A 20,000-nucleotide genomic window follows, 5' to 3' on the forward strand; every position below is an offset into this window, starting at 1 on the left:
TGTGGTAAGTAGCTTGCTTACCAACCACATGGTTTTGGATTCATTCCCACTGCATGGCACCTTGAGCAAGTGTCTTCTACTATAGCTTCGGGCCGACCAAAGCATTGTGAGTGGATTTGGTAGATGGAAACTGAAAGAAGCCCGTCGTATATATGTATATATATATGTGTGTTTGTGTGAGTATATGTTAGTGCATCTGTGTTTGTCCCTCCAACCTCGCTTGACAACCGATGGTGGTGTGTTTACGTCCCCGTAACGTAACGGTTCGGAAAAAAAGACCGATAGAATAAATACTAGGCTTCAAAAGGGGTCGATTTGCTCGACTAAAGGCGGTGCTCCAGTATGGCCGCAGTCAAATGAGTGAAACAAATAAAAGAGTAAAAACAGTAAAAAGAGTGTGTGTGTGTGTGTGTGTGTGTGTGTGTGTGTGTGTGTGTGTGTGGTGTGTGTGTGTGTGTGTGTTAGACTGCGTTATCTGACATTTGCATACTTTAGTTGATATTTCCTAATTAGTCCTTCATATTTTGCCAAGAGCAAAATCTTTCATAAGTCCATCAAGAAGTCTAGAAATTCTCGGTCTCATGCACGGGATTAAATATCTCTTACTAACAGTTTTTTATTGAGGTGTTTTTGTAGAAAGCATCAAGAATCATAGCTCTAATATTGTTACTGATATATTTCTGACAGAATTAAAATTTAAACATTAACTCTAAATTACTTTCAACAGCCATTAATTGTCGTATATTGCATGTTTTTTCTCTTTTGTTTCTTTTTTTTTTTGTTAGATTACTATTAATAAAACTTTCAACTTGTTCATCTGCAAGCATTTTTTATAATCAAACATTAGGTGGTTGCGTTATTATCAACTAATGTTTTCTATCTGGTTTCGTTTCGTGTTCTGTATTGTAATATGCTGCAGTTTTGCTCCATGTAGTAAAATGCATTGTCAGCTGACGTTAAAGCGTTGTTTATTACTTTCTGTGATGAAACCATTAATAAACAGCGATACACAAAACTATAACAAAAATGTGCTTAACACGAAACTCAAAGATGTCCTTTAATATCTTAGAAAAATCATAAAGAAAACAATAAGATGAGGAAATACATACCACAGGTTTATGTACACGTGTCTGTAAGCATATATATGTATGTGAAAATAGTAAGAGTAGACTAATGTATTCGTTATTATGAACGAAAGAGAATATATCCTAATAATAATCAATAATACACTATACGATAACTGCAAATTCCCCAAAATATAAAAATATATAATTACATAATTAAATATTAAACCCAACTAATTAATTTACCACTACAAACGCAGCAACATGATCTAATATTCTTTCGACAAATAAAGAGATATTTAGATCCAACAAATATCTATGGAACTATAAAGACTCGCAAACAAAATATAATCTTCTAGTCAATGCAGCTACACACAAGATTATTACAGAACTAAACCTAATCACTAAATATGTACGGAAGAAATATATTTTATACACACATCTGAGGTGTTTTAAAAGAAATCCTACAGGAAATCAACAACTTTGGCAATATTTCCCCGAAAGAAAATTCTTCCCCAATGACATCTTAGTCTTGATACTACACCATATATAGAAATGCAAGATACAAAATAATAAAAGAATTCGATTATCTTATAATTCCTACAAAGCATTCAATGCATTTAGAAAGAAGTGGTGATGTGTTCTCCACGTGGGCGTACGTCTGTGGCTTCAGCTTTGAGAACATAACCATATCACCTGCACTCGATACCTTGAATGTGTATTTACAATAGCTGATGGGCCAACGGGAGATTATGAGAATAATTCCCTCTTCAATATTAACACTGAACTTTTCTATTTCAAGATAAATAGATACAGCCATTCAGCTTTAAGATATGAATTTAGAAATAAGAAACAGTATATGTAGCGCATCTCAATACACAAAAAATGCCATCGAACACATTTATGCATGAGGCCAGCGATTGTCTTTATAGATATAAAATGTCTGTTCGGAAATCCTTTATGAGACGAGCCATTAAAATTTCATCAACAAAAGATGTTTTTAAAGAAAGAATTCCAATAGGACTAATAAACTTCAATCAGTAACGAATACTTGAGTACAAATATTTGTTACTGTAGAGCAATTCAAAGCAAATTTACATTTACAGTTATAACAGACAGTTTTCCAAAGGACAAAGCATCATGCAAACAACATATATATATATTGTACTATATAAACAAAATGTACCCTAGTTATAGAATGGATGATGTAGTCATTAAAACAGTGTTATGACAGAGATTGCAATATATACCTCGCCTATCTACGTACTAACAGTTACAATACAGTGCAGAAACATTAGACATAAAATCATCATCTTCATCACAAACCCATAAATTCTAAGGCCGCAGAATCTAAGAGTTGTATAGAACTTTTTAGCAACTGATACATGGCATACAACATTTCCTTGGTGGTTTAACATGTATTTGCAACAAGAAACTACGAAAGCACTTTACCATACGGAATACTGAATACAAATATAAAAAACAAATACGTTTTTGTTTCAGTGACATGAAGATTTAGAAGGTAATATATTTCGTTCTCATTAGCTTAATTTGAACTCAATTGAACTTAAGATAGAAGTAGATCACTTGAGTGAGATTTGAATATTCTTGTTAGATGTTCAAGTAACAAATATGAAGCCACCCTGAAGTCATCAGACAGAGTAAAATATATTGTGAATTAAAAAGAAAAGAAGATTCTGATAACTGCTTTTACTAGGATTGTTATTTATTCCATGCACGATAAATAAGAGCTGTTTCGTGATTTCTCACATACAGGAAATCTATACGTACGATCATGCTTACATCAGATTTTTCCATTTCTTTTTTCACTCATCTATCAGAGAAAATATAGCATCCATGCTGACTAGGCTCTAGCGAAAACAAAAAAGGAAAAAAACTTACACATTTTCATCAATTTTTTTTAATGTGCGATGAAGTATTTATCTGTTGGGCTTGCTATGTACAATTTCTTTTTTTAATATTACACTTACGTCTTGTGATCATTACTTAAAAACGTTTATGACAGAGCAGAATGATGTTTCACCGACATATTTTTGATGTAATTCTTTTCCATTGTTGTTTTTCTGTACTACTGAGTGTAGTCACACTTTTAGATTGAGGGAAGGCGCCATGTCCTTAGCGATCTTGCATGAGGAGATAATTAAATATAATATATATATATAATATATATATATATATATATATATATATAATATATTATATATAATATATATTATATGTACGTATATATATATATATATATATATATATATGCACGTATGTATCTTGTATAATTCTCGTGTGGATACATTTCGGTGAACAAATGGAAGATAAAGTAGTCAAAAGTAGTTAATAACGCAGTGTATATTTCGTCATTCAAAGCTGATGAATCTCTAGATCACTATTTTAAGTCTATGTATATGTATTTATATACATATATGTATGTATATGTGTGTATAAGCATGTACACATACATACACATAAATATATGAAGTTTGATTATTATTAATCCTAAAGTGAGCCTATCCTTTTAAGTTGTTCAAATTGCACATGTTAGGAGATTAAAACTCTCTGTTCAAAAATGCTACTCAATACAGTTTCCGTCTCAAATGGTGCGTTTGAGCCATAGTTTAACCTACTTCTCGAATCCCATTTTTACAAAAATGCAGGTATGCTCTGCTGTACCTACTTCGCCACTGCAAATCCCGTCTCATTCTGTCTGAAGACTGTATCCCACTGGAGCGAACATGAGGAATTCAAAGCGTGACGGAACTGGACTGTACAATAGACGAGGAACCACTGGCGAACCCAGATTTCCATTTGCCTGATTTGCTACCAAATATGTGTGCAGTCGAGTACTCTCATGGTTTCTATGTATATATACACATGCCTATATCTGTGTGTGTATATATATATATACACAATCATATATATATACACTCATACATATATATCTATGTATGCATGTAAGTATGCATGTATGTATGTATGTATGCATGTATGTATGCATGTATGTATGTATGTATGCATGGATGCATGTATGTATGCTGTATGCATGTATGTATGCATGTATGCATGTATGTATGTATGTATTTATGCATGTATCATGTATGTATGTATGTAATGCATGGATGCCTGTATTATGCATGTATGCATGTATGTATGCATGTATGATGTTATGTATGTATGTATGTATGCAGTAATGTATGTATGTATGTATGTATTTATGTATGTATGTAATGTAGGTATGTATGTATGTATGCATTATGTATGTTATGTATTATGTATTGTATGTATGTAGTATGTAGTATGTATGTATGTATGTATGTGAGAAAATAAGGACAAATAGAAGTTTATGATTAACAGGTCCAACGTGCGTTTTACTATTATGGTTGTTTGGAGTCCAGTAGTAGGTGTTCCAAGTGTATTTAGATACTCTGCCACAACGGATCATCAGGGAACAATTTATTATGTTGTAAAAGAGACACAAAAGAATGCAGACAATTACCTCAGACAAAATTCATTAAAAATTTGGCCTGATAGAACGTAGAGAATCGGAGAAAATCCAATAAATCGACAGTATTTCACACAAACTGGAAATCCAGGTGTATTCATCGCTTGCAGGGTATAGCTAAAAACAAGTTAAAGAATAAAGATGTTAGCATCACATTTATTATCCCTTTAGAATTTCTTCAACAACAGGAAGGGTAAATAAATTATTCAACACGGCGGAACAAATATAAACAAGGATTATGCTGCTCCATGCAACATTAAGAGAAACCGGATATTTCATGAAGGTTATAAAACCACTTAATAAATGTGATACCATTCTTTTATAGGTTTCACAAACACACACACACACACACAAACATGCATATGTGTGTGTATGTCAGTATATGTGTATGAGCGTGTATATATAAGCATATAAATATATATCCATGTATATTTGTGTGTGTGTATGTGTGTGTGTGTATGCATATTTACATCAGTTACATATCTCAAATTTATAAAGAATAATATTATGCATATTTGTACACTCGTAAACACCTAAACACGTACAAACAAAATAATCAAAGTGTGGACTTTAGCAAATGCTAATTAAAGATTGACAAAATAAAAACTACACTAAATTAGATAAACACTACGTTCAAAAATACACAACCATTCACAGTTGTCATTAAAGAAAGAATTTGGAAGTTAGAATTATTTGAAATAACTTCAACCACTATATAGCATGAAAGTCAAAAACAACATATATAGCAGCATTAATTATTGCATAAGCGTTTTCTTGTTGCATAAATTTTACAGTGTCTGAAAAAGAGATTGAAGTAGATTGGACAACATTGTTTCTCAGATTATACAACGGAACCGAAAAACATAAGCAGCTAGCTTCAACCAAGTCACCACTTTCAAAACTAATATGTATTGTAGATATGCCTGAACAGTTCGCGTAACAGAGCAAGCTTTTAAAGAAATGAGAAACGGAGCCATAATAACGACAGTCTACGTCATCCAGTAAAGCGCTTCTTTTGGCTCGAGACACACATTCAGAAGCAAACTAAGCCAACAGGCTTGCTTCTTGAAATTCAAACAGAATCGATATCAATATATTCTCATAATGCTTCAGGAAACTAAAAAAAAACAGTGGATTTATGAACGTCTGTGGTCTCTGGAGCATACTTGTAAATATCCCCAGGATACCAATACGCCATTAAAATGTACTTAATGTTTAATGGAAACATACTGCATCCTAAATTAAGAAGTCGATTATTCAATATTAACGATAATATATCAAGCCATTGCAAACAAAAAGTGAAATTACTACTAATAGTATTCTAAATACAACGAATATTGTAGTTCTTGGATTTCAGTAAACACAGCCTTCCAACGAGTGTTGCACTCTCGGCTGTCGGAAAAAGAGTACAATACCGATAATGGAGAGTATTCTCTTTTAGCCTGAGAAAGACTGCACTGTTGAATAACGTGTAAAAATGACTTTTTATATAGTGATAAAAATGTTTCTTCTGTACGTTAAATCACTCCCCTCCAACAAATCGAGTTTGCCTAAACAGATACACGATGTGTCACACATCAGGTGTCGAAGTGACCACAGAGTGACAGGAGATAAAATGTCTTGTCCAAGAACACAATGCACTACCCAGTTTGGGAATTGAAACACCGATATCTCGATCATGAGTTCAACACCCAAAACACTAAGGCATACGCTATCACACAACATATAACAACCGTTAAACATCTTACCTAAAATGCAATTCACACACTCAAAGGAAACTACAACACACCGTTTAACCATCATTAAACAAGAAGAGACAGGAACCAGTTTCAATCATGTTAAACATTTTGACATTCAGCACTGACTGGCATTGTATTCGAACGTTTGTACGCTGATAATACTTCAAGAGCTATGGAGTGAATAATCTAATTCGCGCGAATAAACTCTAGGATTTGGAAGTGAGTCCAGGGATTTTCCTTTGCATCGCTAAACTTTACTCTATCATGTATAAACACACACATATATGCAAGCTGATATATATATATATATATATATATATATATATATATATATATGTATATATATATTTATATATATTTATATCTATCATCTATTTATATACATACATGCACACACACACACACACACATATATATATATATAATTTGTTATAATGAGCTTGAAAAGATAATACAAGCAGTACATCGGTAACAATCAACTATTATTTTCTAAAAGTTTATATAAATATCGCATTCTTAATTGTTATAATCCAAATATAAAATATCCACCATATGCATATATATATATATATATATATATATATATATATGTGTGTGTGTGTGTGTGTGTGTGTGTGGTGTGTGTATAAATATATATATGTATGTATGTATATATATCTATATATAAAGGGAGTTCAATTAGAGGTTGTAAAAACGTCTATGGCTTATTTATATCCAATAAATTACTGGTGTGTTAACTATATGTGATTATGAATATTAGTATTAATGCTCATAAATGATAGGTAATTAAAGAAAAATAAGAAAATGGGGATAAAGTTGATAACAATCAATTATTATTTATTGAATACAAAACAAGACAATTTCAAAGGGACAGCATGTAACATCAATTGGTATATCCTTATTTGCTCTTTCTATTTCTTTTCTTTATTTTTCTGCTCTGATGAAGTTCCACTATTTAAGTTGGTATAATTATTAACAAAGATAGTTATTATTATTGTAATAATCAAGCCTCCTTATGCCCAAAATAGCGTTAACAGAAACCGCTGTTAGATGAGATATTGTCTTTTTTTGTAATCAATAAATAATTGATGTTTATCAATTATCAATTTTATCCCCATTTTCTTAGTTTTCCTTATATGCATATATGTGTGTGAGTATTTCTCTGTTTATGCATATGTACATACACGCATACGTACATACACACATACGTACATACACGTGCTTATATATGTATGTATGAATGTATGCATATATGCATATATACACACACAGACACAGCACACACGCGTGCTTATATATGTATCTATGTGTGTTTGTGTGTGTGTGTGTGTGTGTGTGAGCGTGAAGGCATTAAACACAGCAGGAGCGCATACACGGGGACAGTAAGTGTCGCTGAAGTGGTCACAGATGTGTGACGAAAGATTTCTGGACAATGGACATTAGTTAAAAATATAAACAGTAATAATCGAGTGAAGAATGAATATATAATGCTTGTGTTTATTTGGCAAAAAAAAATGACGCTCCCGAAATATAACAACAACACACACACACACACACACATATATATATATATATATATATTGCTCTCTCTCCTCTCTCTCTCTCTCTCTTTATATGTGTGTGTGCGTGTGTGTGTATGTATATATGTACGTACGTACTAAATATATAATATTATATATATATATATATATATATATATATATATCCTTTGGAAGCTAATAACTGACTCCGCCGATTCGCAAACGCTCGTATTTGTTTTGTTTGGAAAGGCCTTGTGCAGAAACGAAAAACCCCAAATTTCAATATGATGATTCACCATCCATCAGCTTTAAACACATATACGGTGATATATGTGAGCGCATGTATTTGTGCACTGGAGTGTGTATATATGTTTATATGGCTATATGTCGATATAATTGTACGTTTATACGTGTTTACGCACACCGTGCACATATACATTCTTGGGTAATGAACAGTATTTTCAGAAAGTGGATCTATGAAAGAATTGGCAATATGTTTTGGCTAGTATAGAGAATCCTCTTCCAAACACAGCTATTGTCCCTAGATTGAATATATCCATAAAATGTCTTTTTAAGGTAATATAAATGAAGTAGTAAAACAGTCTATGACTTAAAACAGCTTGAAAGGAAAATCTTTAGAATTTGTCTATCAAAGAATATGATTCTAAATAACTGAATTCTGAATTCTAAAAAACAGACAAAAAAATGACTGACTGAGTACTGGATGAATCAATCAATCAATCAATTAATCAAACAAGCCAACAAGCAACTAAGCAATTGATTTTTTCTTTTCTTTTGTATCTCGATCATATATGATAAAACAGAGTCAATTATTAACTGTTCATAATCATATCGAACTGTAAATGGGTGATTGGCTCTATTGACTTCTATGAAGAGCAGAAATATTGTGATTCTGTTATAGTCACGCTGTTTTAGCCTTTGTCGTTGATGTTGTTGTTACTGCTACTGCTGTTGTTGTTGTTGTTGCTGCTGCTGCTGCTGCTGCTGCTGTTGTTGTAGTTGTTGTTGTTGTTGCTGCTGTTTTTGTTGTTGTTGTTTAGACAGTGTCCCACTCATCACTACTCGACAAATTTATCACCAAAAGCATTCCGGCCGTGATCATTTCGACTTCTTGTTCTGAGCAATGCGTCAGTTTTGCTTTTTTAAACATTAGAGTGTGATTTTAAAACTTAAAATTTAGATATGTTTCGACCAAAAATTGGTCCAGGCCATCTCTAACTTAATAGCACCACCTTATAGGATTATCCAAATCCTGTTTAAGTCAAGTTTTGTTTATGGTCCATTCAAGTAGTGAGTTCTTGTTGAGTGAGTTGTATCCAGGTATGGATGGCTTATCCGGTATTCCTTGAAGAAATCTGTCTAGATTCCGTTTAAAGGTGATGGGATCCTTTTCCTCTTTGATCTCTTTCGGGACAATGTTAAACAGGACAGGGACTGTTGAGGAAAAGAAATTATATTGCAGTGTACCTATATGCTGTGATCCTGAATTGGGCAGGGGACGTATGGCCCGTGGTCCCAGCCTTGGATGAACCTTGAAGCTAATCTTCAGGTCGTTTGGGCAAAGTTGGCGGTATATTCTCCACATCGTACAAATGATGTACCGCTCGCGCCGGTACTGGAGAGAGTAGAATTTCAAGGATTTAAGGCGGTCCCAATAATCCAGACCAGTCATGCCTTTTAATGTGAAACTTGTGTCGGTTTAAGCTCCCATGTTGAAACTTCCGCATTCACAACAGCTGGCATGCTCGAGAGAAGTTCGGTATTTGTTGTCAATGAAAGGGTGTACGAGAAGAGATACTTCTGAACGATGCTGAAGGTAAGAGAAGACTAGATCGATGATGACAACGGCAGCGACGATGAAAATGATGATGAGGACTACAAGAATTATGGTGGTGGTGATGGTGGTGGTGGTGGTGGTGGTGGAGGCGGCGGCGGCGGTGGTGGCGGCGGTGATGGCAGTGATGGCAGTAATGGCGGCGGCGGCGGTGATGATGATGCCGGCAGCAATAGCGGCGGCGGCGATGGTGGCGGTGGCGGCGGTGGCGGTAGCAGTGGTGGTGCTGGTGGTAGTGGTGGTGGTGGTGCTGGTGGTGGTGGTGCTGGTGGTAGCGGTGATGATGAGGAGGAGGAAGAGGAGGAGGAGGGGAAGGAGGAGATGGATGGTGGTAGTGATGATGACGACGACAATGACGAAGATGAGGATGACGAAGGTGACGATGACATCGACGACGAAGACGACGATGATGATGATGATGATGACGACGATGTAGATGATTATGATGACCATGATGGTCATGATCATGATCATCAGCATGATGGAGATAGCCACCAGTAGCTAAAGAAACGGAACGATAATGACGTTCATGTTGATTGCGGCGGTTCTAAGATAAAGATAAGAATTATTATACATACTATGGTGTGTTTCTATTGTAAAATCATATTATTCAGTAATTTTATTCAATTATTTTATTACTATTAGAATTATGTTGCATAGAATTGTGATCGATAGAAGTTTGTAGGTCTAATTGAAAACACGTGAGAACTGATAAACGCACTCTTCAAACGTAGTTAAAATGTTATATAACTATATATCTTCTTGCGTAACATCCGTTCCGCTTGTACGCAATATATTGCAGAAGAATAATCTAGTTTACTAGTTGCATATGTCAAATATATGAGAATCCCTGCTAATTCACGGAACATCATAGAGATTAGATTTATGTATGCATATACACTTACGCACGCGCGCACGGATGCATTTATATATATGTATATACATATATTTATGCACAATTATTTAAATATATATACTCTGTACACACACATATATATATACATATGTATACGTATAAATGCAATTTTTTATATATGTACATTTATATATATATAATATATTATATATATATATGATATATTACATATGTACATTATTATCATGCATATATATATATATACATTTATAGATAGATACCTGAAACTATGCATACATTATACATAAACAACAACATGCATATATATATATTATATAATATTATATATATATATAATAGATATATATATATATATATATATGCAAAATGCATATATATACAAATATATATATACATATAAATACATAGATTTTATATGTATATATAAAATATACATATATATACACAAATATATGTATGTATATTATAAACATATATTGTATATTATTATCATTTCACATTACTATTATTGCTACTAATAGTTCTATTACACAGATTTGCATATTCATCTATTAATTGCCCCTTTCCTCTCTCAAAAGAATTGTACAAGAAAAATATCAACAGGTATAATTTGGTCGCTTACATTCTTTAGTGAGTTAAGATATGTGTCATGTCGATTTCACTGAAGTAAGAACTCGTGTAATATTTGTTTTCTAACTCTCGGACTCATCAAACTCATGTTGATCTCAACGATATTTGAAGTCAGAATCTGAATGACAGGTTCTTTATTTCCAATGTTGCTACTCAGATACAATCTGAAGATCTTTGTTTAGTTGAATATATTCATCAGATGATAATATAGAAAGAAAATTTGCAACGTTAAGATGCTAGAAAGCTTATAACTATCGATTACAATATCTCAAGCTATTTATGGAGTTATACATTTTATGATTTTTCTTTTTTGACCTTGAATTCAGGGAGATAAGGACATCACCCACCGGCCTTTTGATTTTCCGGTCTCTGAAATGGTCTAGGCAGCAGCTATCTTCAAATAAAATACTTGGGCCACATTGTTTTTTCAATAGAGGGAACTCTCCTGAAGATATCCAAAGATAAGTTGAGAGAGTTACATCTGGTAACTGCTTCTATATATACAACACACTCACACCGCACACACACACACACACACACACACACACACACATATATATATATATATATAATATATATATAGTATATATATATATATATATATATATTATATATATATTTGTCAGGTCACTTTCGTGTGCTACTGGTAACAAGTAACCCAGTACAACCTGTTACATGGTCGGGCTTTCGGCGTCTAAACCGGCAACCCCACCAAGCTTGCTTGGTGAGGAGGGTGTTTATTGGACACCCTGCGGGATGAAAAGCAAAACCTGTCAAAGGGCGGAGGAACTCTTGAGAGTCAACGGCTATCCAATAAATGTGTATTTTTTTTTTAAGGCTTAAGGCTGTATCATGCGCGGGGACATAGAAATAATCGGACTGAATACCCGATCACGCGGTTAAACCATTGGGTGTGAAGGACTCCTAGCCTATGTTAGGGCACCCTTCTAGGAGAAGGTAACTCAGGTAACTCGGATAACTCCGACATAAAACATGCGGCTCAGTGGTTTCCGATGATGTTGACTTGTTCTTCTTTTCGGATTATGGCTGCTGTTGTTTAGTGAGTGGGATTGACTCAGTGCACAGCCTTTCCTCACTTTAAAAAAAATCTTCTTGCACAGGCATTGCACGATAGCAACATTGTTCATGATTATTGATAGTGCTGTGAGTCTCAACTGAATAGCTGGCTGTAGCTTTAAAAAGCAAATAAAAGTCACATTCGATCTCAGCACACAATAACAGTTAAGCTTCGTGCAATGGCCATACTCGATAACGTGGGGGCAGCCATCATATATATATATATATATATAATTCGGTTTAAGTAATTGAGATTCAAGTGAATTCTAATGAATTCACATGAATATGGTCCTTAACCAGGATGCATCGGAAATCTATATGGTGTTAACCATACGACAAGTGGGGTGATTACAAATAGGAAAAAAGCAACAAGAATGGATTAAAATCTCGGTACAATTGTTTCGTACGAGGACATCTTTAATAAGCTACAAAAAATGCAGTAAATACAGATGGCTCGTACTCGTCAGCCGAAAAAACATCAGAGAATTCCCAAACATCAAAAGTGGTAGATACAAAAGAGGGTGTAAGATTAACTGCAATGAAGAAAGTTCGATTCCTAGAGATCCGATGAAAGGTCTTAAACTTACAGAATTTGTGCATATTGTGTGTATATATATATATACAACGGACTACTTTCAGTTTCTGTCTACTTAACTCAACGTGCCGAAGTCAAAATTGTAAAGAGTTTCATCTAGATTTCTATCAAAGCCCCTCATACCAGCACTGAACTGATACTATATTTTATTGGCCCTAAGTGAATGAAAAGCGTAGTTGGCCTTCCGCAGGATTTGAAATCAGATCGTTGAGAACTGGAACAACTACTACAAAACATTTTCCCTACACACAAGCACCTGCGAATTCATTGTATGTTTATATGATGATCAATATTCTTAAATCTTATTGCAGTTGAATTTGTTGTTTGGTAACCCAGCCAATCATACTTTATGTAGTAAAGAGTGAGCAGGTAACAGGGACCCAAGAAACAAACCACAGATTCAGGACTAGAAAGATTTTGACATATGATAACCTTCTAGCTTGCCCCTCTGCTACATTACTCGATCACCATTCTTGCCATAATCGATCAGCATTTTAATATAACATCTGAAATGTTGATCTAGCATCATATCATCACCATTTTAATGACTCCAGAAATTTTTTGAGTCAAGTTTAACGTGATTTTGTTTCTTTCTTTTGTGTTTTGTAAGACAAAAAACTTCGTTAAAAAGTCATTCGCTCTTTCTCCTCACTTTGAATTACAGGCGTGTCTACATCCAAATGAGTAGTCTTCTAGCAGTGCAAAGGCAAACAATCTAACGTTATATACTGATAAATAAACAGAAATCAAGAAGAAAATTTAAAAAGGAAACCTTGAAACAAAATTTTAAAACTGGACACCATGCCTCTGGGATTTAAATCAGTTAATAACATAGGAAGAAAAACAAAACATTGTTTTATTGGCAGTTCTAGGTCATATGAAATACTACTCAGAGATCAACAATAACAAAAATTAAAAAAATATCATCTAGATAGTCATCAAGCAGTAATAGTGATAATAACAACACTGCAACCACCACAATTATCAACCTCCTCTTCCTACTCCTCCTACCCTATCTCCTCCTCGTCATCACCTCCTCTGCCATCATTGTCTTCATTATTTCCACCACCATCACCGAGCACAACCATTGCCATTAGCACCACCAGCATCACCAGCATCAACATCGTCATCGTTCTCATCATCATCATCATTATCATCATCAGAAATTTCACCATCGTCATCATCATCATCATCGTTGTCGTCGTAACCAAGAGGAAACCAACAAGGACACTAAAGTTGACTACCATAACAACAAACACAATAAAACAAAGCAGAAGAATACAAACAGATGTATCAGCGATTCTAAATAATACAACACAGCAACAAAATCAACATCAATAAGAGAAAATTACAATTATTTATTTTATTCATTTTTACTTCTTTACAATATATGTTTTTTTTTTCAATTTTCTGTAAAATAAAACAGAAATGAAACGAAAATTTATGTAAACTGTTGCTATTGTCTTTTTTCTTTTTTACACATGCAACAAGTTAGAGGATTCAATAGCTAAATAAAGAATGGTTTCCAAGAAATAATTAAACGAAAGCTATCCTATTTCGAAACGATGGTAACTCCCAACGTTATAACTAATTGCTTTATATGAATTTACCCCAGCTTTATTTTGGCTACAGGACACATTTTTTGTCACGAATTGGACGCTTTCGTTCTTTACTGATGAGGGATCGAGTTTATTTCATAATTTTGTTGGTTGTTTGGTGTCATTGTTTTTAGGAAAGAAAAGGTTCTTCGGTGTGAAATAGTCAAAATTTAACAATTACATAGACATTTTGGTAATATGTAAACTATAAGTCTGTGTATATAAAAACAATACGTGTGTAGTTTGTGCATATATGTATGAATTATACATGTGTGCGTATGAGCTTGTATGTATGTATTTATGTATGTACGCATGCATGCGTGTATGCATGTATGTATGCACATATGCAAGTATGTGTGTGTATAGGTGGATATGTATGTGCTAAAGCTATGTGTGTCTATGCGTATGGGTGTAGTAAGAAAATATATTTTGACACTGTTGGCTTTATATTAGACAGAAATAGGGGATATGAAAACGAAGAAATTTAGTTGCACAAAATTTAGTTGCATCTATCTATATATCTATCTACTTCTACGTCCATATGCATATATATTTTAATTATAAATAAATGAATGCATGTATGTGTATATATGTATATGTATATATATATATATATATAATATATATATATATATATATATATATATATATATTATATATATATAATATATATATATATATATAATATATATATATATATATATACACACCTTTATATACGCATATTATTTATACATTTATGTATGTGCGTGTATGCGAACGCACGCATTTATATATAATAGAAACGTCACGCAAAAATAGCAAAATGGTTCTTTCATATAAAGAATTTCGACGAAGAACTCGATAAAATCGAAACAATTTGAAGTTTAAAGCAATAATATTAAACATAAAGTTGGTTGAAAAGTAATGACACAGGGAAATGAAAATGACTCACATATACTACGGTAAATATGTTCATATTTCATATATCATTTTAATAATATATACAGACACACTCTCATGTTGTTAACACATGAAATATAGAAATTACTGGTGACAAGCCATCATCGGCGCTTAGCAACCGAAAAAAAAAAACTTTAACGGAAATGATTGCTTATATACTGATCATATGCCATATAAAAATTACCAAAGCGTGTTCAGTATTTCGATGCCTCTATGGTTGTAAAAAAATTATTTAAAAGATGATTTTTATATATCACCGTCTCTGTATTATAGAAGTAATTTTTGTTAAGAATATTATCTGTGCAATATTGCTTTTGCACCATATATATACATATGGGGGGAGTGTGTATGTGTGTTATTTGAAACTGTTTAACTTAGGTATCTATCCAAAGAAAAGTATATGTTTGATGAGAGACATTCGTCCTACGGTTCAACGAAATTAAATTAAACTGTTCCATTTCTTCAGAATATATTTATACATATGCATGCAACCACTGAACATCTCTGACCAGGAGTTCAATAGAAAGTTATGGGTCTTAGATCTGAAAAGGTTCTGCGCTCTTTCATCCAAACAAAGCCAGCATTTATTCGATCCATTCACATGTGGTATGGATTTATCAATTACTTACTATTTAATCACATGCGGTGTTTCGATATCTTTCAAAGTCCATACATAGCTAGCCAACTTAGTAGCTTTACTTTTGTCCCTAAGTCGGAAGGAGGCTATGTGATTAGCATAGCGATTTTTGAATTCTCCTTCACATAATCCAATATAGGTCATCTTATCAGTTGTATTATTATTCAGGGTTGCTGTACGTTCTGCCTCATATATGACAGATTTAATCTTACATCATTGGTCAAGAGGAGAGGATCCTGCGTCGCAGCAGTTGCAGCTGGATTCAGGTTCTTGGTGTTGACCACATGTAATGATACTTTTCATATTTGGGCAGCAGCTATAGGATAATTTCACAGATCGCCAATTGAATATTTTCCTGTATTTGTGAGTGGTTGGAAAGTGTTTCTCTAAGAGAGACAGAAATCTTTTATCAATGTTAGTTTTTATATTAAGGGAAAAGGGAGGGGTGGATCAAATAATTTTCCTTGGCCTATTTTTATTTTTTTTATAATCCTGATTAATACTAGAGTGGTTAGGTACTACTTAATCTTTGATACCCTAGATGTATTATTAATATTTTGATTAATAGGGGGATTATATATTATTTTCTCTTTGAAGCTACTATTGGCTAGGGCCTTATTATAGTAGGGGGCAGCTTTGTCGAAAATGTTTTTGGAAGAAGAGAAGTTAGACACTCTGTTGCTAATAATAGCTATAAGATTTTTAAATGCTGCAGTAGGGTGACACACACACACACACACACAACACACACACACACATACACACACATACACACATACACACACACATATATATACATATATGCACATATATACAACAAACTTAATAGGTGCTTATGTATGACAAAAATAGTCACAGAGTTTAGAACTCATTTTATAACATTACGCTAAACGCAAGTATTTCCTTACTTAAATACTAGTGAGTATGAGGCTACACAGAATTTATAATTAACTACAAATAATGCGGCGAGTAACTCAATATAAAAAATTAAAATTAAATACAAATATTTTTGATATTTCCAAAACTTAATTTCTGCAACAGGTTCAACTACTATATATAAACGTTCGCAACAATATACATAATAATAACATAATTATAATTGTTTGTGATCTCAGTATCATCTCATTGAGACGTTTTCAAATAATGTTCAAAGGTTTAATTATTTATTTTTCCTTTTCTTTTTTTTTTTTACCAGTTTCCGTCATTTGACTTCAACCATGCTGGAAAACCGCCTTGAAGGTTTGGTCGAATGCAGCGATCCAGGACTTATTTTTTAAGCCTACTACTTATTCTATCGCTCCCGTTGCCGAAGCGTTAAGTTACAGGGAGGTAAACGCACCAATACCAGTTGTCAAGCTGTGGCGGAGTGACAAACACAGTTACAAAACACACACTGATACATACATACATACATATATATGTGTATTATATATAAGTATATATATATATATATATATATATATATATATATAATATATATTATATATATATAATATATAGATATATTATATATATATTATATATATTATATATAACATACATATATACGCTCGCTTCTTCAGTTTCCGTCTACCAAATCCACTCACAAGTCTTTGGTCAGCCCAGTAGAAGGTTATAGTAGAAGACACTTACCCAAGGTGCCACGCAGTGGGACTTAAGCAGGAAAGTGTTGTTGAGAAGCCTTCTTCTTACCACACATCCACGTCTGTGCGTAGGTTTAGGTTTTCTACTTATCTTAACAATGAATCTATTGCCGGACCGCTATGATATGGAACATAATCAACAAAACTGATTTGAAAAAGGGTAAACGTAAACAAGACACAAACTAACAAAGATACAAAAACCGTCCTTGCAGCAGCTAACGATAACACCTACAGCCATAATAGATCGTTAGCCACTACACACATTTTTTCCCTCCTTGTTTTTTCTGTGTCCTTTTTTGTACAAGAGCGTAGGCTCGAAGCGTAAAAGACTTTTTCTATTCCTGAATGTTATACTAATACATCTGTTTGTTTTGTACACCACTTTTCTTCGTCTTTTGTTTTTTTCGCAAACTCTTCCTATATATATATATATATATTGCTTTCTCTCTCTCTATCTCTTTCACTGTGTACACACACATACTCTCTCTCTCTCTCACACATACACGTATGTATGTATGTATGTATATATATATATACACACACACACATACATATATATATATACTAATACATATATATATATATATATATGTGCATGTATTAGTATATATATATGTGTGTGTATATATATATAAATATATATATATATAGGCGCAGGAGTGGCTGTGTGGTAAGTAGCTTGCTTACCAACCACATGGTTCCGCTATCAGTCCCACTGCGTGGCACCTTGGGCAAGTGTCTTCTGCTATTGCCTCGGGCCAACCAAAGCCTTGTGAGTGGATATGGTAGACGGAAACTGAAAGAAGCCCGTCGTATATATGTATATATATATATATGTGTGTGTGCGTGTATGTTTGTGTGTCTGTGTTTGTTCCCCTATCATGGTGTGTTTATGTCCCCGTTACTTAGCGGTTCGGCAAAAGAAACCGATAGAATAAGTACTGGGCTTACAAAGAATAAGTCCCGGGGTTGAGTTGCTCGACTAAAGGCGGTGCTCCAGCATGGCCGCAGTCAACTGACTGAAACAAGTAAAAGTGTAAAAAGTGTAATATATATACATACATACATACATACATACATACATACATACATACATACATACGTGTATGTGTGTGAGAGAGAGAGAGTGTGTGTGTACACAGTGAAAGAGATAGATAGATAGAGAGAACAATAGAGAGACTTAAAATTGTACTTGTTTGTCAACTGACTGGATATAATGTACGGGCTTCGTCCTCAAAGCGACCATTTCTACATATGCGTACATATACTCACGCGCATTTGCGTCTTGTCCCATTTTTATATTTTTTATATATAAAAAATATAGCGGCGCACGTACACTTTGGTTTCTTATATGCAAGTATATATATCTAAATTTTGTACGACTCTATTATTCTTTCCATTCTTTCCTTCTTTCTGTCAACCCTTTCACGCTTACTTCGTTCAATCCACTCTTCGTTCTTTCCTGGCCTTCTCTTCATGCTCACTTTCCCTCCTCTTTCACTTGACTGTGTCCCTTTCATTTTTTTCTCGCCCCTACTTAATTCATCTATCCTTCTGTCTCTATCTCTCTCTCTCTTCTCTCCCCACGTGACCGGTGTTCAGCCAAGCCTGACCTTTCTTTATTCGACTGCCATCCGTGCAACATCTATATTCCTCCATGTGCCTGCCAAATCTTATGTCCCTGCTGTAAGGCTTTACTTCCACACACTCCAGCTTATTTTAATTCGTCCTTAGTCGAAAACACATGTTGTTATGTCCTGTTATTTTCATTTGTATTTGTGTAACATTTCTCCGTTCCTTTTCCGTTCTTGTTTTCATATTCATTCGCTGCTTTCTTCAAAGGAATCTAATGCCCTTAGCTTAGTTTTTCCTTGGGGTTGGTCAGATGGGAACAATCTCGAATATAACCAGCCGAAATTGTAAAGATAATCTGGAACTTGACTGAGGATAGAAAACTCCGAGTGACCCGTCCTTGCTTCCTTTGTATTGTCTGTGTGGATGTTTTGTTGTCCCTTTTTTTATCACCTGTCTCGATGTTTTGCGTTCTTGTCCCATTTTTGCATTATGTATATATATATATATATAACAGATAAATAGATAGATATACACATATAGGTATGCAAACACACACACACATACATACATATATATATATATATACTAGCAGTATCGCCCGGCGTTGCTCGGGTTTGTAAGGGAAATAACTATATAAGCATTTTTAGTAAGTTAGAGCAAAAAAATAGCAAAAAATGCATTAAAAATGGAATAAAAAATGATGGTAATTTTTTTTTAAATCGTTGACTCATCGT

This window comes from Octopus sinensis, linkage group LG3 (assembly GCF_006345805.1).
Source record: "Octopus sinensis linkage group LG3, ASM634580v1, whole genome shotgun sequence".
In the NCBI taxonomy this organism is placed as follows: domain Eukaryota; kingdom Metazoa; phylum Mollusca; class Cephalopoda; order Octopoda; family Octopodidae; genus Octopus; species Octopus sinensis.